Here is a 23,546-nt window from a genome sequence, read left to right as displayed (position 1 = left end):
TGTTGCCTCGGAAGGGGGGTAGTCTTATACGGTGAGTATAGCCCAAAACCTATGTTTTAACTGGAAAATTAGGGGGTCGTCTTATACACCCAGTCGCCTTATACACCGGAAAATACGGTATATATATATATATATATATATATACAGTATATATATACATATATATATATATATGTGTGTGATTTTGTGCAGCCCTGGCGCCCTGTAACAGTATTTCTGCTATAGGGCGGTGGGAAAGCGGTTAAGTAACACCCTAATTAACTATCTGCTGGACACCTGTTTAATGAATAATTAGACTCACCTGTAGCTGAACTCTTGCTATTTAGGATTTAGTTGTCTAAAATTTTGCTTTGCTTCTAACACTTCCATTGGAGTGTATTCATTTTTACAACATGGTCCTGAGTTAATTTGTTAGGAAAAAATACTTTTTTTTGTGTGTGCAAATTAACAAATCTTGTTTGCAATCAATGGCCCTCATTTGTGGGAGTATTTTGTAGTATAGTGTCCCATAGAAAGTGTTAATTCTGAAAGGAAAGGGGTTTTCTGACAAATATTGGGGTGTACTCATTTACGCTGAGCAGTGTGTGTGTATATATATATATATATATATATATATATTGTGCAGTGGATATATAGTATAAATAGCATTTATAAAATTTGATTTTAAAAGCATGAGCCTCTTCATATCAATAACCATAAATGTGTAAACCATTTGCTCAATAAATATGTAACAATGCAACATATTTGTCAAAAAAAAGACCAATATGCCTTGAGTGAAGATCATTCCACATTTTAAATTTCATCCATGCAGAGAACTGAAAATGTCCAAAGGGTTTACAAAATTTCTCCCAATTAATATATTTATACATTATATTTTATTTATACAAACAGGCTGAACTGAAATCATGTGTTCCTCCATATTAGCTAGACTGGACAGTTCTACATATACACTGTAATTACCAAGATTCTCACAGAATGTATGCAACATTAAATGCATGTGTTTCATATCAATTTCATTGCAGACTCTAGAGACATATTGAATCTCCATCACTCACCAGAATCTGAGAGATGTATTATACATAATGAATGTATTTGTAATATTGAACATCTTGCAAACTCCATCATATCACAAAGGTGAATCCATAGCTTGCACATTGATTTCTGATTTCTTCTCATAGCAAGATCCTGAGCTGTCAGTTGTCTTCCATTAAATGAATAAAATGAAGTTGTTACATAATTCAGAACATTAAACATGAGACCCTGCAACCATTGTTAGGAAGCTGAGCATTGTCTTAAACAAAGGAGAGGATTTCAAGGAAATGCCAGATTAAATTAGACAGCAAGTTGCACTGGACCTTCCAAGTGAGGCCCGCGGCACATCACAAATCTCTCCACAACCCAACTGCCACATCCGTATACAGCAGGGGAAATCTCTTTCTGTTTTCCCAGACCTTTACTCTGTCCTTGCCGGCCAGAGGAAGGACAAATGGAAATATATAAAATCATTTCACTGGTACAGCAGCAAAGTACATTTTGTATAAATTCTCTTTAAAATGTAGAGAGAAATAACTAAAGTTGGGGGGAACATTTTAACAGATATTGTCTTTTAGACAAAGTATTTCCTTTATTCTCTGTTGCCTTTCATCCTTGTACATAGAGATGGACAATATAATGTTCAAATATTGGACTTACTTCCAAAGTCAGACACAATAAATACTCTGAATGGTGAAAAGGGAAAAACTTCATCAAGATTGTACCTTTGGGATATGTTTAAGTTCACCTCTATTATTACTGATTCTTAAAGTGTTACTAACCCCAGGACCCTGCATTCACTATATCTCCCAAAGTACACAGAACATGGAAGTGCAATTATTTTAGTAAATATAAACTGCTAAATAAATACCATATAGACCGTGCTTGGGCCATGCAAACAATAGATTTAGTGACAATAGATACATAATTAGTTATAACAAAAAAACATAAGTTATTCTGGTAATAGTACTCAGTCCCAGTATGTGAATAAAGTGCAATGGTACTCAATCCTTGTTTCTGAGCTCTGTTTTAAAGTGAAAAGTGCTTCACTGTGCTCAGATGGTGCCCCACATGGATTTGTGCTCACCGTCATCCCATGACCACCTATCTCTAGGTTGGTCAAATGCGCTTTTGGGACTATCTCAGTATGCAACATGGTAATAATAACCAATGTTCCTTCACAAACTTTAAGCTGTGTTTCTAATGGTAACCGGTAATCCTCCACAGGGGCTATATCCATACCAAAAATCCCCCTCTCCTCCACAGGCAGTATTCAAGTAATCAGCATAAAATAAAAACAAAAACAGACATCCCATAGTGTAAAACCATAAAAGCTTTAATGGTGGGGACAGACTATAAAAATGCAACTCACAAAAAAAGTGCCCATAACCTGGCACTAGGTGTATTCAGCCTTGTATATGAATGGAAATTAAAATGACCGTCGTGTTCTAGCGTATGTTCCAAAAGGCTGAAATGACGTTGGCGGAAGTTGCATCATCAAATCTCGACGCATTTTGATCAATAGACCGTCATCAGGTATTTGGTATTTTTTGCCTTTGTTTCTAAGTGCAGCAGCATTCTTTCTTTCGCTTTATAAACTGCTAAATACCTTTTCTCAACAGCAGTTAGAGTAGTCTTGTGACTTCTTTCAGTGTCCAGCAGAGCACACGTTAAAGCTTGTAGGAGGAATTTTCATTTTGCTCTAGGAGGATGCAGAACCCCTGACCTCTGTCTGTGCTGATTGGCCCTGTGAGGATCACATGCACTCTCCCAAGAAAAAAAAAAACCCCTATAGCAATACACACCAAACTGAGCATGTTCAGGATGACTCCACACAAAATGTCTTTTCAGGAGATAAGAGGAGGGGACTGGAAGAAGGCAAGGATCAGAGAAGTCAGGATCAAGCAGCGTTTTTACACAATGCAGAGGATTAACCCCTTAGGTTTCACAGTGAGTATAACAAGCATGCTTTACTGCATATACAAACTGTTTTACTGTTGTGGGTGTAGTAACACTTTAAAAGAGACTCATGCCCAAAGCTTTTTTCGCTTTATATCACTTGTGGAACACAGGAGTGCACTTACTTTTGCTCTCCTGTGAAACTGAATCAGCTGATAGTGGACTATTGCCACTTCAGGCTCTGAAAGGATCCTGACAATATTGTCGAGATATACCCAGCTGTCTGATTGACAGCTGGCTCTACCACTCAGCATTTGTCTGACAGTCACCACTCTCTGCTCCAAGCAGACCAAGAACTGAGTGATCAGAGGTCATGTGATTGCTCACTTCTCATGCTTAGAGTTGATGTGCGACAGCTGCAGCATCACACCGATGCTGCAGCATAGAGGTATGTATATTTGTGTTTTTTTACAAAGCCATACTTCTCCTTTCATTGTCATCACAGTAAAAGGTTTTATAAAATAAATAAGCACTGACAACAAGGCAGCTTCAGTGGCTGTAGCCACACATGAGACACAATGCCTGGGTTGGCTCTGAAGTGTATTCTCTATTTTTAAAAAGGTTAATGATTCATATTGTCAGATCTCAGACTTTTCTATATCCGACACTTATTGGCAAGCGTTTTTTTGTTTTTTTTCAAGTGTAATTCCATATTTTTTTTATTTGAAGAGGCCAGCTTAATAAAAAAAATGCTGAAATGCTAACCGTCAATTTGGGGCAAAGAAACTAATTTCTTGCCTCTAAATGCTGCTGGTCATCTGGACTGAATGGTTGCCAGTGTTATTGAACCCACAGCTCAGGCTAGTATGGCTCGGACCCCCTAGGGAAGCTCCAGCATGATGCTTGAGCTCAGAGTATTACTGCACTAGATGGTGCTCTTACATAAATGTATGTTTATCATTTGATGAAGCAGTAAGTACCAAATCTCCTCCTCTCTTTTCTGTTCTCCTCAACTTTTCTATTCTGAATTTTTTCCTACATTGTGTGCTGAAGATAAGTATGCTGTTTTGGCTCTTTGCAAAAGTACAAATCTTGTGTTTTTTGTCTTGAGAAATAGAATGTTATTTTTTACAAGACTGTATTTCTGACACATGATTTAACCTGATCCCCACAATTAGTGGAGGATGCAATGAGTAGATGAGGGTATATGCCAGTCCCATGTCATGGATTAAACCTGTATATACCATACAACCTGCAAAAAAGAGACAGAGGAAATGGTCAGGCAGCTGTTTTTGCACAGTGTTCAAACACAGACCCACCATGAGAGGCTCTGGCGCAGCAGAAGCAGATATTGGCTGCACAACAGCCATAAAGAGGTAAAAAACTAAAGCGGTATTAAACCCAAAAGCAAACATTTATCATATTGCAGCTTACCAATTCTTAGATATGATGGCTGTATTTGTTTCTTTTTTAAGGCTTTTTTTCTTCTATTGTCATCTGGTGATCCAGCCAGTAAGTCTGTTGGTTTTTTGGGCAGAAAATCTCTCTTGCAGTTACAGGGTTGAGACAAACCATTTACCACTGACAGGGATGCTTAAAATTGTCAGCTTTCATTTATTTGTGTAAAACCTTTATCCCAAAAAAGAAAAAAAAACTGTTTGCTGTAACTGATTATAAATCTTGGGGTATTGCAAGGGTCCTCTCCTGTTGGAGAAGTTCAAACAAAGTTAGGGGCCTGTCCTGGAGAGAGACACAATGGATTTACACCTTAAGGACATTGTCACCTGAAGGTGTGGAGTTTGAACTTGTTTCATTAGTGATTATTAGTTCAGATACACTATCTTTGAAGGGGCCCAATATTTTGTGGAATTTAACCACACCCATTTTTTGCCACTGTGTGTACAGCGGTCAACGTTACTCTAAAGTGTCCCTCATTCTCAAATTCAAAAGTTGGGACTTTGGGGATTAGGATTTTTAAAGGCGCAGTTCACCTTTAGGAGTATGTTACATGGTACACCTATACCTTTAGTGTAACATGTAACATGCTCCTATGCACCCACCTCCCACCACCAGCAGCAATCCCCAATCTGTGGCAGTGGGTGGGGGTTCTTTCCTGCACCTCCTATCACAATATTTTAAAAAGTGTTCACAGTTTCCTGTGAATTAATAAATTTCAAGTACCATCTGCCACTGCAAATGATGGTTTGTAGCTTTCAATGAACTGCAAAGGATACCGGTGAGCACTATCATAGTTAAATAACTGGAAATGCACCTTTGCCTGTCCAGAAAAAAATTCTTTCACCAGCCCTGGCTTTTGCAGAAGACCCCACTGAGCTTCCATTTGGGCTGCTATGTGGTGCTTGGCCTCCTTTCTGGCTTTCTATTATGCCTTCAGCTGGGCTTCTACCCATATATTAGCTTCCTCTGAGGACCACAACTGCACCCTTGTTACCTCTTTCTATGGACTTACTGCCTGCATACGAGCACCAGTTAAGACAGGTGACTTACTCAAGTGATAGCTCTGTGGCAGTATGGCATTTATCCCATGCTTAAGTTTAGGCATCCAGCAAAACAGCTTCACATCAGCGTAAAAAAGGGGTTGCTTACTACAGCAGATGTTAAAGCCCATGCAGTAGGCCAGGGGCAGACTGATAACTCATGGGGCCCCTGGGCAATAGGGGATCAGGGGCCCCTGTGTCCTTGTCCAAACTCAAAAAAGCCTATGAAAAAGGTACCAGGGGCATCTCATGGGGCCCCCTACTGACCCCGGGCGCTCAGGCAGTGCCCAAGATTCCAAATGGTCAGTCCACCCCTGCAGTAGGCTTTCATTTAGCCTCAACAAGTCCCATACTGGTGGGTAAACTTCCAAGTTCTTGTCACGAAGCATGCAGTAAAATCTCAGTCTGTCAGCTCATCAGATACTACATTTACAAGCTCACAGCACAACATTCAAGAACAGCCACCTTCTGTGAGAGCTCTTCAGCGCTTTTAACAAGCTATGCATGCTGGCAAGTGGATGTGTGGACTGCGGAGGCTAGACTGCAAGCTCATCCAAACTCTCCTGCAGCCCAAACTCCAGGACCAACAAAGTAATGTAGCACTCAGTTTCTTAAAGGGTGACTGACCTATTTTCCTCACTAGGCTTCCTTCCAATCAATTATTAGCCCTGCCACCCGCCTTTCCCCCAACAAGCTAACTTATGTAGCACTCTTCCACAGCTCCTTACTGCTGCACTCCCCATCCACATCTTATTTCTTCAGCCCCTCCTCAGCTCTTACAGCTGCACAACCATGGCCCTCACCTTTGCACACCATCCCACACCCTCCATCACCTTCCTCTGCCTACTTCTGTAAAAAAAAAAACGTCAGCAGCCACCCCCTTTATAGTACTTCCCGTGGGCATGTTCTATTCATGTCCACAGCGCACATTTATTTGTGGTTCCAGCTCCCCCATTGGCTATCAAGATTATCCAGAGGGGCATCGCATACAGGCACCAGGCTGCAGTGCATCACATCACCATGCCCCATCCCTTGCCCAGAAACACATTGCACCTGGGTAGTGTGGCAAACTTGCTCATCCTTGTTGGAGCGGAGTCCCCCTTCAACTCTCTTTTTCGTGTTCTGTCTGTTTATTTGAGGCATTCCTCAGCCTCATTCCTACCCTCCTCCCTTCCTGAGAGGCAAACGTTATCTCCTGGCAGATGGCGTGGAACAACCAGGAAGACATGAGAGTGGAGACAGGCCGTCTACTAAAGTGTACCTTTTGTCACCCAAAACAGCGTAAGCCCACACATTATCAAACTGACCAGTGTAAATGCACATTCCTCAGGTCAACTGTATGGTTCATATCATGGGATATGAAGCTGGTAGTTTAGTTTGGAGTTCCCCAATGACCACTCCCAAAATGTGTAGTCAGAGCCCCCCCTCTCCCCTTTGAGAGGGACTGTTAAGAGAGACAAGGGAGTTAGAGCTGGACACACACACACACAGAGATCTCCCAGCAACATCGTAACAAAAGGAGACTAAAGAACCTTTCTGCTCTGCATCTTGGATTTGCAAACCCAGGCATAAGGGCAAGTAACTTAACCCTGTAATCTTCTTCCTAATTATCTCTTTGCTGTGTCTTTATATACATATATATATATATATATTTGTGACATCTCTTTGTAAATATTTTATTGCACCTGTTTTGACCCTGTTAGAAATAAATCTTTCTTACTGAAAGTGTTAAACTGTTTCTAAGCGCTTACTTGCAATTCACGAATCCCTGCCTTTGAAGAGACGCTACTGTTTGTTATATCTCTGTATAGCAGGTCCGCAGGCCGTGCTATATAGATCAATATTTCAATCATTATAGTGTATATTTGATAACGGGAGTTTCCCAGTCTCCGACAAAAGTGGTGGTGGCAGTAGAAGGGTTAGTTGCGTAATTAACCCGACCCAGTAACAAGCGCATTCAGGCTGCAGGCACAGATTGTAGACCATTAGCTGGGAAATCGCTGTGTAGGGTGCAGCTGGGTGGGGCCTTGTTACGCGCGTCACACCACGGTTTTGGATCGGCCGGCCCTTCGGTCACAAGTTTGGTGAGAAGGTCTGGGGTCTGACGCCGTGGGCGTGACGTATTCCTGTTAGTCGCGGCTGTGCGATTGTCGCCTGTTGTTGGTGGCGACCGTGGGCCGTGACAGGTAGCTGTTCTTGTCTTGTCCTGCCTTGAGTGCAGAGGCATAGAGACTTCTGTAGGTGTAGAGATGTAGATAATGGTGAGTTCAAGGCGAGAGCTGGAAGTGGTTGAACTCCGTTCTGCAATGTTTCAGCTGAAATCCCTGTTCATCAGAAGGCTGAGGTCTCTAACAGACAAAGGGAGCCTCAAAGCAAGCTAATCTATATACAACCCATAATTCTCTGGAAACCCTCTGTTGTGTATTTAATACATTTTATAAATAAATAAACATAGAACATAATGTATGTGCCTAAAAGACAACGATGCTTTAGTCCATATAATATAAAGTGCTCAGCATAAATGAGTACACCCCTTTTGAAAAGTAAGATTTTAATCAATGTCTCAGTGAACACAATTTCCAAAATGTTGACAAAACTGAGTTTTATAGAACATTTGTTTAGCTCATTACATGAAAGTAAGATTAGATTACAAAATCTTCAGTTTTACTCAAATCAGTTGATGCAAAAATGAATACACACCGCAACAAAAACTACTAGTATTAGTCTAATATTTTGTATGACTTTCATGATTTGTAAGGACAGCACCAAGTCTTCTAGGCATGAAATGAACAAGTTTGCGACATATTGCAACATCTATATTTTTCCATTCTTCAAGAACGACCTCTTTTAGAGCCTGGATGCTGGATGGAGAGTGATGCTCAATTTTCCTCTTTGGAATTCTCCATGGGTATTAGACATACTTGGTAACTGAATTCCTTTCACCCTGTTCTTCTTCAGAAATGCAACAGCAGCCTTAGGTGTGTGTTTTGGATCATTGTCATGTTGGAAAAGTGCTCCACAACCAAGGACACGGAGTGATGATAGCATCTTCTCTTTCAATATAGAGCAGTACATCTGTGAATTCATGATACCATCAATGAAATGCAGCTCCCCAAAACCAGCAGCACTCATGCAGCCCCACAGAAGGACACTGCCACCACCAGTTTCACTATAGGCACCATGCATTTCTCTTTGTACTCCTTACCTTTGCGACACCATACAGTTTTGAAGCCATCAGTTCCAAAAACATTTATCTTGGTGTCATCACTCCAGAGTAGTCTTCTTCTTTTTCAGCATGGGCCCTGGCAATCCTAGGCGGGTTTTTTTGTGCATGGGCTTTAGGAGAGGCTTCCTTCATGGACAACACCCATGTATGCCAGTCCTCTGCAGTGTACGCCTTATTGTGTCACGGAAAACAATCAGCTAGTTTGGCTTTCTATTTCTTTAGCTAAGTGCAGTGAACTTGCATGACAATTTACTTTAACCCTTCTCATCAAAAGATGCTCTTGTCGAGGTGTCAGCTTCGTGAACAACCTGGATGTCTCTGTGAGATGGTTGCAGTTCCATCTTTGTTCAATTGTATCACTTTTGCTAATGTATTCTGACTGATAAGTAAAGCTTTGCTGATCTTCTTGTAGCCTTCACCTTTTTTGTGAAAAGAAATATTCTCAGGCCTTGTGACATTTCTCTTCAATGTGGTGCCATTGATAGCAAGAAATGGGAAGGGGTTTTCTTTATTACGTAACACCCTTTTATTATCAACTGTCTGCTGGATACCTGTTTAATGAATAATTAGACACACCTGTAGTTGAACTCTTGTTAATTAGGATTTTGTTGTCTAAAATTTAGCTTTTCTCCTAATAATTTAATTGGGGTGTATTCAATTTTGCAACACGGTCTTCAATGAATTTGTTAGGAAAAATACTTTTTTTGTGTGTGCAAATTAACAAATCTTGTTTACAATCCGCATTTGTGGGAGTATTTTATAGTATAGTGTCCCATAGAAAATGTTAATTCTGAAAGGAAAGTAAAGGTTTTCTGACAAATCTGTTGGGGTGTACTCAGTTATGCTGAGCACTGTATATTTATACATGGAGCAGATTGATATTGCCCATTGTTTAAGATGCAGAGGTCATGAATCTGCATATAAAAGTCAGATTGACATTCATTTCTTAGACCTTTATTTCCCTAGGCCGTAAATCCAAAACCTAATTTATTGAGACAACAAAAGGATTTGTAAAGCTGTAAAGACCCAAACTAACCCAGCCATAAAGTGCTGTCAGATCATTTCCCTGCCTTTCTGTGTCAGCTTGAGATATCTGTCCTCTGTGGCTTCTTTTCCGTGTAAAGAAAGAGAACAAGCGATAAATATAAAGAGGATTTCTACCTCAAACGATACCTTTTTCCATACATAAAATACTGACACGCTTCAGCGCATTTGACAGACTTTGAAATTTATAGTAATTGCATTTGGAGAGACATCAACATAGTTCTTGTGTTTAGGGTTTTACTGTCAACTCTAGAGGAGGGAGATAAGTCTCTTAGACAACCCCTTTGACACTATTTATGGCATCAAACTCCTATCTTTTAATATTCCTTTGAAAGTTCTTTCCACGTAAATAGGTTCCAGTGTGGAAAATAGTTTTCTGATCTTAGAATGTACTGTCAGTTTGCAATAAACTCATCTGCGCTAATGTAACTTAGTAACAAACTCCCAAGACTGGCTTTTCCATTTATTTTTAGTTCACAGCTGGCCATTAATTACTAGATTTACTGTATAATTTAGGCCATTGTCTTTTTTTTTCAGTACAAATCTTTTGTGTTAAAGTTGGATAATCTCTTGCTATGTGTGCAATGTTTTAAAGTATACAGCTGACTTTTCATCTGTGATCTACAGTACTGTGTCTGTTAGAGCTCTACCACTGAATTATGTGAGACTTCATCTCCACTGAATCGTGTGTTTTTCAGTCCAAGAACTCTGATGTAATAATGTTTCCCAAAGGCAAGCCAATGGCTAACTATTTAGGGGATACAATATACGCCTATTGGTTGAATAAAACAAGTAATTTAATTATAAAAGCAATCTCTGTACTAAAAGTAACCATAGTGTATTATAAAACCTAACTCCAGACAAAGTGTTCAGCAATAAAACATTAAGCCACCATTGTAATAATTGAAAGTGATAATAAACTCAAAACCAAAATGTAATATATTAGAGATGTGATGCATTCGTTTTCTTTTGTAGGCTTTTTCCCTCTGTTTTCACCTGCTGATCTGGCCAGTAACACATATACTGTTGTAGCACCCTGCTCTAAACTTTGCTCAGTTTGGTTTTTGGCTTTGCTTTTATTTTCAGGTCTGGTCAGGTCTATCCCTAAACCTGGTAGTTGATTGCTCCTGCCTGCCATTGGAAGAAGCTTCCAGAAATTGTGAAGGAGAATTAGCCACTGGGTTAGGAGTATTTATCTTACCCAGAAGGGGGCACCCAGAATGTGGCTGGGGAAAAGATAAATGTTTCGGAAGAAATGTTCAGAGCGCTCTTCTGTCCCAGGATTCAGCTGTGCTACTGTGGAGCTATTGCTGCTAGGCCTCATGATATGCTTGGCTGAGGGCCTGGAGGAACCTAGATTTAAAGAAACTTTCTGGACGACACTACCTTAGAAAGATGGGCTGGAGAAGGACTCCTTTTCACAGAAGAGTGGAGCATGGAAGCTGATTGGAGACAGTTGTTCTTGGACATTGTAAGTAGGGCCTTTTTGCCTAGAACTCCAGGTGTGTCTGTGCTTTGAGGTTAATTGCCAGAGGTTGCTTCAAGGACTGGATAGGCTGCCCCCTTTACTTCAATCACAGCCTGTGAGGGGGGAGCAGGATGTGGAGCTGAGCCACACAGTGTATCAATGGAATCCGTGTGAGTTCACAGGTTTTGGAGCAGTTCATTGGGACCTGGAACAGTTGGAGAGATGCAGATATCTCTATTGATGTTTCAGTGTTTGGTTTGCACATCTGTCAGGGTCTTGTCCACGGCAGAAGTTCTGGAAGATCTGGCATTTCTGCCAGTACTCTGCATGGCCGCAGAAGTACACATCAGCCTCAGTTTGGTGCCAGATGGCCTTTATAAGCAGGCTCATCACTTCCTCATGTTGCTGGATGATCTCTAGCTCCCCGTGCCCTGTTCCTGTTTCCTGTGATTTCCTGTTACCGACTCGGCTTGCTCCTGGACCTGTCTACTCTGCTTTACCCCTGATCTGACCTCGGCCTGTTTTACGGATACTCTCTCTCTCACTCCTCTGTGTATGACCTCGGCTATCCCATCTGACTATGTCTGCTCTGATTCCCACCTCGTACCTGACCTTGGCTTGAACCGACTACCCAGTAAACATCTAAATTCCGGAAGGGCTTGCATACCATGCACAGGCACCTCCTGTCTGCAGACCTATCTCCGTGCACCAGCTGTGCTTTTGAGTGGACCACCAACCAGCACTCCTACAGGCGACCTGCGCAACTTTGGGCCAGACTCCCGCTGTCCCATTATCAGGGGAGCCCTCTCTCCATTGGCCTCCATCACCAGGTACTTGATAACATCCTTCTGACAGCTTTATAGAGTAGTGGGTGGAGAGGCTTGTTTTTTTTAAAATAGCACAACTCAACACTAGATAGAATTAAATAGCTTATAAGATTGATGTGTCTCCATTCATTAGGTGCAGACGCTATTTTGGGTAGGCCTATTATTCACCAATGACTTAACTGAAATAGGTTGACACATGACAGGTGCTGCAGCATTTTTTTCCCTGCTGATCAACTAAAGGCATGTGCCTCATGCCTACCCAATGATCCAACCATGAATAATGTTTTCCTTCCCTAAATTTGGCCAAGATTACTTAAATTCTTCTTTTCTTTGCACAGTTTAGTAATAATTTTTGCATGTACACATACATATATATGTTTGTCCAAGTGGCTAGAGGAGTGACATCAAGCGTCCTTCTTCCTCTTCTCCATTTCATTATATTGGCTTTGTTCTGTTCAGCAGTAAGTACAGCCCACTGCAGCAGTGGGCAGTCCTTACTGCTAAACAGAATAGTGCTCACGTAATGAAGACAGTCGCCTTCCATAACCTCATCCATAATAGCATTAATTAACAGATTCTGTAATCTACACTACACCTCATGCATCTTTTAAAAATACTTTATTATGCTATGATGCAAAAGTTCCAAATATACTGTATACATAAGGAAGGTGTCTGTCTTGAAAACAGATCAACCTGGCCATTCAATACAACATTGCAACACATTAAAGAGTAAGTGGGCACCAAATATCCTGGAATTTAGAATAAAAACAGATTTTCTTACACTTTTGTGTCCATCATATGTTCAAATCTAATAAATCCAGTAGCTTGCAATTGATATATTAGTTAATTTATAAAGTGAGCATTTGTGTATTCAGTAAAGATATTATAAACTATTAAATATTGTTACAAATGTGTGTATTTTCTAAAAAGTAAATTGTCAGTAAGAAACACAGCATTTTATTGAATCCCTAAGCTAGTCTAGTGTATTCTAAAGGGGCTATGCATTCGCTCTGACCCATTTTAATCCATCAACTATGAAAAAGCTAGTGAGGATAGTAATGCATCAGGCTTATTGATCTCTGCTGGAGATGTGGCTGCAGGAGAGAGATAAACAATAGCGAGAAAGATCTTTCTGTCACAAAAGAAATAATACTAGTATGTTTGTTCTCAGCACAGATTTTATTAGAGAAGTAACTCGGGCAGGAAGAGGATAGCAAAGGCCCATTGAGAAAACAGAAGGAACAATGACACATAACAAACATAAAACTTTAAAAATGACCGTGACATCTGGGCACGGAGCTGACAATTAAATTGGAATCTTGAACTCATACCACAGACTTATATAATATGCTGTGGTTGGGTATAAAAAGAAAATGTTTTGAAGTTGGGGGCAGCTGTTAAAAATTATGATGCTATCAAGCAAAAATCCTAGTCTTGTTCTGTTTGTGCAGCACTCTTCACTATTTTCTCTACCTACCCTAACACGCCATTTATCATAGCATACGGTGCCACTGCCCAAATCTCCAGCTTTAGCCACATCAACACCAATGCCAAACCAAGCCTAATCTGGACTACTTGCAGTGTCTAGCTCCCTCTGCTCGTCTGTTGATAAACAGTCAACCACCAATGACTTTTTTTTACTGACACAACCTGAAATATGAAAGACTCCTTTTATAAGCTAAGACAATTGACAATTAAAGGCTAAATTCACCTTTAAGGAAATATATCAATAAATGAACATATTTTTACAAGAAAAAATTTGCATTAATTTCTTCCAGAAAAAGCCTATAAGGCATTGCACTCACGTTCGGTAGATCAGTGGATTGGGTACAATGTCAGGCTCCTGCAGACACTTTCTCCAGCTTACCGCCCATATCTCCATACGAGCTTTCAGGTAGAAAGCTGGAAGAAATTTCAATGGACTATGAGTGGGTGGATCAGGGGGTGAGGGTTGGGGTGCTTAGCAACATGTTACATCCTAAATAAAGGTGTAACGTAACAAGTTCTTAAAGGTGAACTTTGCCTTTAACCACTTGCCCTCCAGGGGATTTACCCCCCTTCCTGACCAAGCTATTTCTTTTCGATATAGCGCTGTGTTACCTTAACTGACAATTGTGCTGTCATGCAACACTGCACCCAAATTAAATTCACGGCCTTTTTTTTTCCACAAATAGAGCTTTCTTTTGGTGGTATTTGATCGCCTCTGCGTTTTTTATTTTTTGTGCTATAAACAAAAAAAGACCAAATATTTTGAAAAAAAACACAATATTTTGGACTTTTTGCTATTAAACATGTCCAGTAAAAAAAAGGAAAAAATCTAATTTTGTCATAAATGTAGGCCAAAATGTATTCTGCTACAAGTCTTTGCTAAAAACAAAATCCTGACACGTGTACATTAATTGGTTTATGTGAAAGTTATAGCATTTACATATGGCGTTATACAGTATATACAGGAATTTATTTATTTTTTTATTTGTAATGGCGGCGATCAGCGACTTATAGCAGGACTACGGGACTGCGGTGGGCATTCTGACACTGACGAGAACTGATTTGGTGATTGACAGCGAAGGCCACGAATGGCAGTGCGGGTAGGGCACACGCGCGCCCCCTACCTGGAACTCCAAAATCACACATATATATATGTGTGAATTTGCGCACCCATGCCACTCTGTAGTAATTCTCTCCCTCTCTTAGGAGTCTTTTCACTTTGTGAAGAAAGATTTTTTGCAATATTTTGTCAGAGTGAATGTCTTTTTTAACAAAAATTATGTGTTTCTTATAAGCATGTCTATGTAATAAAGTTGATATTTTAAATAGTTTTCTTGGGTGTATATGTGTAATGTCTCAGTTTGCTGCAATAAAGTCCCAAAAACAATTTTTTTGTTCCATGTATCCATTCAGGGATGAGCAGCCAGATACTCGACCCTTCTGGTAATGATGCCGCCTTGTAGCAGTATTTCTGCTATAGGGCGGACGGGAAGCAATTGCATGGTCATGCAACACCGTACCCAAATTAAATTTATATAATTTTTTTTCACAAAAATAGAGCTTTCTTTTGGTAGCATTTTATCACCACTGGGTTTTTAAATTTTTCGATATAAACAAAAAAACACAAACATTTTTGAAAAAAAAACCCCAATATTTTTTACTTTCTACTATAAGAAGCAGTTAAACAGTACAAACAATAATGTAAACAATACTCATAACAAGTAGTCTGTCTGGCTTTACAATTAAAAAGTCAAAACAGCATGACAAAATGTGAGTAAGACTAGGATTATGAAAGACATGGAGCGCCCTGGGACAGCACAGAAGAATATGTTTTGTGACGTGCATTACATTGTGGCAAACAAAGGCCACATGGCCAGTGGGATGTTCTTAACAACTTCCCGCCGGGCCTATAGCAGATTGACGGCGTTGTGACTGGGCATCATATGATGTCCTATCAAAAGCAGACGTTTACGTGGCCGTGGGGCATGGGACACAGCCGATGACATATCACTACATCGGCCTGTTGCCAGTGTCATGTGACCACTGTGACCAATTACAGCAGATCACATGTTGATTGTATACAATGGATGGCTTCCTGTCATGCCATTCATTGTATACAATTGTGTTGTTAGCTGTGACTGATCAAAGCAGTCACATGGTACAGACAGGGCCAATCACAGCCCATCTGTATCCTGTGATAAGCTTTGCCCAATCACAGCTAATCACAACAAAAGACTGAATGCAGCAGTTTCATTCAGTAAGAATGACTAAAAGCATCAATGAAATACATTGGTATTAGCAATCACAACGTATAAAAAAAAAAAAAATCCTGATCACTTGCCCTCTGTAGTTCAATGTTACTATGGTAACTACAAACATATGTTGCGCTCCTAAATACTTCTCAATAAATAATAATTAAATTATTACCATTAAGTTAATTCAAATTATGATACAAATAACTAATAAAAGTGTAAAAATACCGAAAAATATTTAAATAGATAGTTTCAACTAATCAATCTCCTCCAAATAAATATCAAAATAATTCCACATGAAATACTCCTCTAAAAAAATATTTTACCAAGTGCTCATAAATCATCTATTAGTGACATGATGTACTTACTAATACCCTCAATTTCATTTATATTCATAATACCCTCATTTAATATAATAAAAATAGTAAACCAACTAATAACCCTCAACTAAAACACATTTAAATGATCCCCCATAAATAAAAATAACCAAATGCTCATAAATAATTAATAGTAATTAGTATGAATCCAAACATCATCAAAATAATAGTCCCATTGAATAAACAATTGTTTATATATAGTGACTTGGTGCTTGTTGTTCTTCAATTTGTGACTTTTGTAATCCTTCAAATAGTGAAGATGTGCGCTCACCTCCTTTGATGCCTGCAATTAGGCTATACACGCTTTCGGTTCACTTTTCCTGGAACCTGCTAGACATATACTTTTACTGGTGAAATAGGGAGATCCTTCCTTTAGGAGTAATGGATGTATCCTCTGGTGGCTGATTATCCCCTCAGGGATTACACACTCCTTTTGTTATCCCAGACCTCCTAATTATCCTCTCCTTGTGTTACTCCGCATGCAGGAAGAAATAGAGAACATAGTGCTTTACCTTTTAAAACCTTTTATTCCCACCATCCAAGTATTAAACTCACATTACACAGGTTTAAGTAACGCAATATCCCATTGGAAATCCTCTGCTGGCCTCTGAGTCATACACCTGCCGTCTATCGTGTTGTGTGGCTCCTCTCCGAGTGATGACGTAGCCCCTCCCCTACGTGTTACGCCTCCAATCACGTGGCTTCATCAGGGGGTTGTGATAGGTCAATCACTCATCCATTGCCAGCTTATATATATCCCGTCCTCCATTTTCCCGTAGATGTACTGGAGGCGGCCATGTTTTTGGGGTCAATTGGAAGCACACACTCTCCTTCCTTTTGACACATTTGTTTCAATTACTACGCTACTATCTCGGAAAGATACTTTGCATATGACTCATCGGACTGCCTGGATTTAAACAACATTGTATTGCTTTGGTCAGTGTGTTGAAAAAAAAAATAGTAAAAAAAGAAAAATTAATGTAATAAAAAATAGAAAAATTAAAAAAAAAATTATTTTTATATTTTTTTACATACTTTCACCAGTCAGTATCCCTGATCACCGCCACACCAGCTATACAATCACGCTGTACTGGACTGGTGACAATATGTAAAAAAAGTTCTACATGTTCAGAAAAATTGTAACAAAAAATTACAACCTCCAAAAAATGTACCATGCCTCTTACTAAATACCTTGGTCTGTCTATTTTCCAAAAATGGGTAATTTGGGGAGTATTTGTACTATGCTGGCATTTTCAGGCCTCAAGAAATGAGATTGGCTGTCAGTACATTGGCTGATCAATTGTCAGATATATATACCATGGTTTGTGGACGCTATAACTTTCCTACAGACAACTTAAAAAGAAAGTGCAGTGCTAAAAATAAATACAAATAAATACTTCCAATCAGTAAACCAGCTGAACATATGATGAAAAATAAAATCACAATATGTTAAAATAAATGTGTAAAATAGTGACAGTTACAGGAGATGTAAGTGACTTCAACGTTCAGGTGATAAAATAGCTAAAATACGCACTCACCAGATGCGTATCTTTATATAGGCATATCAATAACCAGAGGTCCCCCTTAGGGATGGGATGGATTAGCTGAACCGCTTATAACAAACTCTCTCCCTCTTGGTATTGGTCTGGTCAGTAGTCGTCTCTCTTGGGAAACCCCGAGTACCACCGTGGAAGCCTCTCCGATATAGAGCTGGGTGGGTCACCCTGGATCTGGCGTTCTCCTCAAGTAATGGTAGGCTGGTATCAGCAATATAGGGATATCTCCTGTGCCATGGGGTGTGGGCTCTAGGGATGAATTATTGGCTCTCGGGGGAGTCAACAAGTATAATAGCCCATAGTGTAGTAATTTGATAAAAATTAATTTATTAATCCAAGTGGGTAAATAGTAAATGATAAAATCAAGGTATGTGAATATAAAAAGTACACTAACCGTACAATATAATAGAGGCCACCGGACCTATAACAGGAGCCAGGTGGCAGGACGTCATGGCGTTATGGCTCCTTGGACGCGTTTCATGCAATTGCACTTCCTCAGCAAGGTATAGCCATTCTATTGTGATTTTATTTTTCATCATATGTTCAGCTGGTTTACTGATTGGAAGTATTTATTCATATGTATTTTTAGCGCTGCACTTTCTTTTTAAGTATCCTATGAGGTTTTATTCTGGTTACCTTTTACGTGCTTTTAGCTGCTATATTATTAGTAAGCGCTCACTGATTATATTGTTTTGATACAGACTAAATAATATACACTAATTTGGGGTATTTTCAGCAAAAAAATGTAGCAGAATACATTTTGACCTAAAATTATGAAGAAATGTTAGTTATTTGCAAAATTTTATAACAAAAACGGAGAAAAAGGAGTTTTTTTTTTCAAATGTTTCAGATTTTTTTTGTTTAGCAAAAAATAAAAAACTAAGCGGTGATTAAATATCACCAAAAGAAAGCTCTATTTGTGTGAAAAAAAGTATTACTTTTTTTATGGGTACAGTGTTGCAAGACCACACAATTGTCATTCAATGTGCGACAACATTGAAAGCTGAAAATTGGCCTGGGCAGGAAGGGGGTAAAAGTGCTCAGTATTGAAGTGGTTAAAGGTGGATTGAACAGAGCCTGCAACTGCACTGCACACATATATAACAGTCCTTGTACCCACAAAATACTAGATATTGTTCCACAACTTACAGCCTCACAGACACAAATAAACCTCGGGACAAAGGACCATTTTTTACCTGCTTCCCGACCACCCTATAGCAGGTATACTGCCACAGGATGGCAGGGGTGAGCAAAATCATGTATACATACGTGATTTTGTACTTCTGCTGTCAATCACCAGGTCCCAGCCAGTGACTACCTGCCGGTGCCCAGTGATAACCGAGCATCTCTCTGCTTTGTTTACTAACAGTCCTCCTCCCTGTCAGCTTGGGCACAATGCTCTGGATGGCTGCACACAGCACAGCCATCCAGAGCAGTGTGATTACAATGAAGCCCACACACACGGTCCTTATGTAAAACACTCCCTGCGCACAATGCTTTGATTGCCCCTCATGTTAACCCTTTCTGTCCAGTGCCATTAGTACAGTGTCAGTGCTTTTTTTAGTGCTTTTATTTAGCACTGATCACTGTATTGGTGTCACTGGGGATGTCAGTGACACTAAGTCAGTTCTCCCCAGTGTCAGAATGCCTGCCACAGTCCCGATATAGCAAAGACATGCAGCAGAATACATGTTGGTGTAAATTTATGATGAAATTAGATTTTTTACATTTTTTTACTGGACATGTTTAATAGCAAAAAGTCAAAAATATAGTTTTTGTTCTCAAAAAGCTCTTAAAGCTCAATTTGTGGGAATAAAGGACGTAAATTTCATTTAGGTGCAGCGTTGCATGACTGCGCAATTGTCAGTTAAAGTAATGCAGTGCTGTAACGCAAAAAAAGGCCTGGTAAGGAAGGGGGGTAAATCCTCAGGAGGGCAAGTGGTTAAACATCTCCGTAATATATGTTTTTATGCACACAAAAAGCATATTTTTGTCTGAGTCTACCTTAAAGAAAAATTTGATTAAAACTAGCAACTGTTTAGACAATGGACAACTTGGTCAGGTCTATGTATAGCAAAATGTGTAGAGCACAGGGATCAGGAGTAAGTAACAAATAAAACAACATATGGAATGCTGCAGTCAGAATGAGCGCCACGTTAAAACCAGAGTCCTCCCTTACATCAAAGTCTCCAGCATTCCTCCTATACATCAAAGTCTGCAAAGTCCCTCCCACATCAGAATCCCTAAAGTCCCTTAAAATCCCTTAAATCAGTTATTATGACCCCAGAGTGCCCTCTTAAAAGCCCCAAAATGTCACCTTATATAAGTGCCCCTTTACATCGGTCAGTATGCCCCAAAAGTGCCTGCTTACATCAGAGCTCCCAGAGTGTCACCGTACATCATTGTTCCCAGAATCCCCCCTTACATCAGTCAGTGCCCCTAGAGTACCCATTTTTATCCCCCGAAGTGCCCCCTTTTGTCAGCTAGTGCCCCCTTACATCAGCCAGAGTGCACTCCTCCTTCAGCCAGTGCCTCCTTTTATCTACCAGAGTGATCCCTTTTATCTGCCAAAGTGCCCCTTTTATCTACCAGCATGACCCCTTTCATCAGGCAGAGTTTCCCTTTTCATCAGCCAGAGTGCCCTCTTTTATCTGCCAGCATGCCCCATTTAATCAACAAGTGTGCACTGCCAGGCTCGGCACTCGGCAGATAAAAGGGGCCTTAACCTCCCTAGCGGTCTGATTATGTCCATATTTCTGTGCTCAAAGCGGTACATTATATTGCATGGAAATATGTATTTTTTTATAGTAGGCCTGTAATTTTTAGGAATAACTCACTGAAATCTGTCTGAACAAGAGTCTAGTAAACATCCCGGGTATGATAAAATTTGAAACACGAAATCATAAATTATAATTTAATAAATAATCATAAAAAATAATAATATAATAATACATTTAATTCAATAATATAATCAAACCAAAAACACTGAAATTTGAAATATAGCGCCAAGTTCACACATCACTGAGCAAAGTCGCAAAATTGTTTTCAGTGTCTGATGACGAATTTCCCCTCGAATCATTATCACTGAATTCTGCAAGTGGTTCTGATTTACTATCGCTGTTCTCTAACTGGTCTAAACCCGCTTTTGACCTAAAGGGACGTTTTTTGGACGCCATGGACGTTTCTCAGTTTCCAGGCAATAAGAACAGTAAAAATGCAGGCAGGGCACAGGACAAAGCACTAGGGACAAAATGTATGTGAAATGGTTTGATACAGTAATATTTTACTATGTGATTTTAGTGTATTTAGTGAATGTCACTTTTTGTCATTTTCAAATTTCCCGCCGTTCCGTCCCTGCGAGCGTCGGAACGGAACCCAGATGACAGATGCCGGCATCCGCCGGATTACATTGCCGGGGACACTGCAGGAGGGACATCGCGGGAGCGCAGGACAAGGTAAGTGATCGAGGGATCGCAGAGCAGTGCTGCATTATAAGCCTGCGTGTAGCTCGGGGTTACCGCTTTTGGTACTGAAACTTTACCCCTAGCTACACTCAGGAATATCGTCAGGGAGGTTAAAAAGAAAACAGAGTAATAATAGGTGTGGTGACAAATGGTGCCATCATCCCATGTAGAAACCAGCCATTAACCCTGGGGGGGGGGGGTTATTGAAGGCCGGTGGCTGCTTGACACATGACTCTGGGCGTGGTGGCACTGTGCTCCAGGAAGTGGTCACCACGGATGAGCAGAAGCGTGATAGGCTACCTCAACTCATTAATTTTTGTGTGGACTGGGATTGGTGTAATTCCAAGCCATATCTTCCAATATCAGACACCATTTTTACTGCTCACATTGTGCATATGAAGCCACTGGACAGATAATCCCACTCTTTCGGTGCAGCTGGTATGTGTTTTCTGCATATTTTGATCTCTACTCACTGGCTTACATATATGCCATACTAAATATATACGATCTCTTTAAATATTAATAAACATCAGGGACGTTTTTCCATGCTGGTTTGCAGCAACAATCTGTGGTTCTGCTTGTGGAAGATGATCTGTATTCTACTTGTTTAGTAAGCATATTTTTTCCCTAACAAGGGAAAAATGTAGTGGCATTTTTTGCATCAGGTTACTAGTTATTTAATTGTTTTCATTGTTATTAATATATCTTTTAGAGATCAAATTGGATCAAATTGGAATTTTGAAACATTTGGCCTGTCCTTCTGGTGCCGCCCTTAGGGGGCCACTCTTGGAGGCAACAGGAGCAGCGTGTTTTCCTTTTCCCCACACTGATTTAGGGGATCTGATATACAGTGGCTACACTTTTTTTTTCTTTGGCTTTATAACAAGTGGCGGTCCTCTATGTTTGTCGCAATGTTGGAATATGTAAGTAATTTTCATAAATTTCTGAATGTAATCGTAAATGGATGTACATGGTGTTATAATCATACTTATATATTTATATCATAGGCATCGTGTTCTGTTTAAGCACTTCTGAGGAAGAGATTGTCTCTCATCTCAAAACACGTCAAGTGCTGTTTCATGATTCGCATGCCATTATCTCCTGCCTGTGTATTAACTTGTAACAGATATGTAATGTATAACCGCCACCAGGGGCGGACTGACAACTCGTGGGGCCCCCGGGCAATAGGGGATCATGGGGCCCCTGTGTCCTTGCCCAAACTCAAAAAAGCCTATGAAAAAGGTACCAGGGGCATCTCATGGGGCCCCCTACTGACCCCGGGCCCTCGGGCAGTGCCCGAGTTTCCAAATGGTCAGTCCGCCCCTGACCGCCACATTATGTATGTCTATGGTAACTTTGAAATACTCTGTGTCTAATAAAGGACGGTTTTCTAAAATGTTTATGAACTCAATAGTTACATTGCTTTGTTTGTGCCTTAAAAATCCCATCAAAAAAGAGGGTTTCTCCATATGTGACAAAAAGAAATCAGATGCATCCACCACATCCAATGTTTAACAAGCTGCAATATACAGCATGTATTACATTTTTGGTTTGGGGTTTATTAATGTTTAACCTTGCATGGTAGGTGTGCCAGCCTTTGCTGTCCTAAAAGGACATAAAAGCAAGACTATAGTTTGCTATTAAACATGTAGGAAAAGGCCAGATCTTCTGGAACAATGTGCCGTGGACTGATGAATCAAAGCTAGGCCACAGCAATAGCAGACAAGTTTGGTACAAACCAAAGACAGCATTTTAGGAAAGCAACCTTAAACTAACTGTGCAGCATGAAGGTAGAAATGTTATAGTTTCAGGTTGCTTTTGCTGCTTCGGGGCCTGGACGTTTGCAGTTATCTATGAATCCTGCATCATATCAAAGCAAAGTTGATGAGAATGTGAGAGTGTTTGCCCAAAAGGTAAAGTTGAACTGAAACTAGATCTCTCAACATGATACATTGAAGTCTGCAAAGCCCCCCCCCCCCCCACATCAGAATCCCAAATGTTCCCCTTTAAATCAGTCATTATGCCCCTCCAGTTGAAGTTGAACTGGAAATAGATCTCTCAATATAATCTGAAGAACACTGGCATATCCATCAAGGAATGGAAATAGATCTCTCAACATGATACATCGAAGTCTGCAAAGCCCCCCCATATCAGAATCCCCAAAGTACCCCCTTAAATCAGTCATTATGCTCCTCCAGTTGAAGTTGAACTGTAAATAGATCTTTCAACATGATAATGATCTGAAGTACACTGGCATATCCATCAAGGAATGGCTCATAAAGACGAAATGGAGGGTTATGAACTGAAAAGTCCTAATTGAAATGTTTTTTTTTTAGGGGGAAAGGATTGAAATGGGCATTTCATACAAAGAAACCTACAAACATTTTACAGCTGAAGGAATTTTGCATTGAAGAA

The sequence above is a fragment of the Staurois parvus genome, unplaced genomic scaffold (genome assembly GCF_062004578.1).
Source record: "Staurois parvus isolate SC_StPar_1 unplaced genomic scaffold, SC_StPar_1.0 ptg000402l, whole genome shotgun sequence".
NCBI lineage: Eukaryota > Metazoa > Chordata > Amphibia > Anura > Ranidae > Staurois > Staurois parvus.
Note: the sequence above shows the minus strand (reverse complement) of the source record.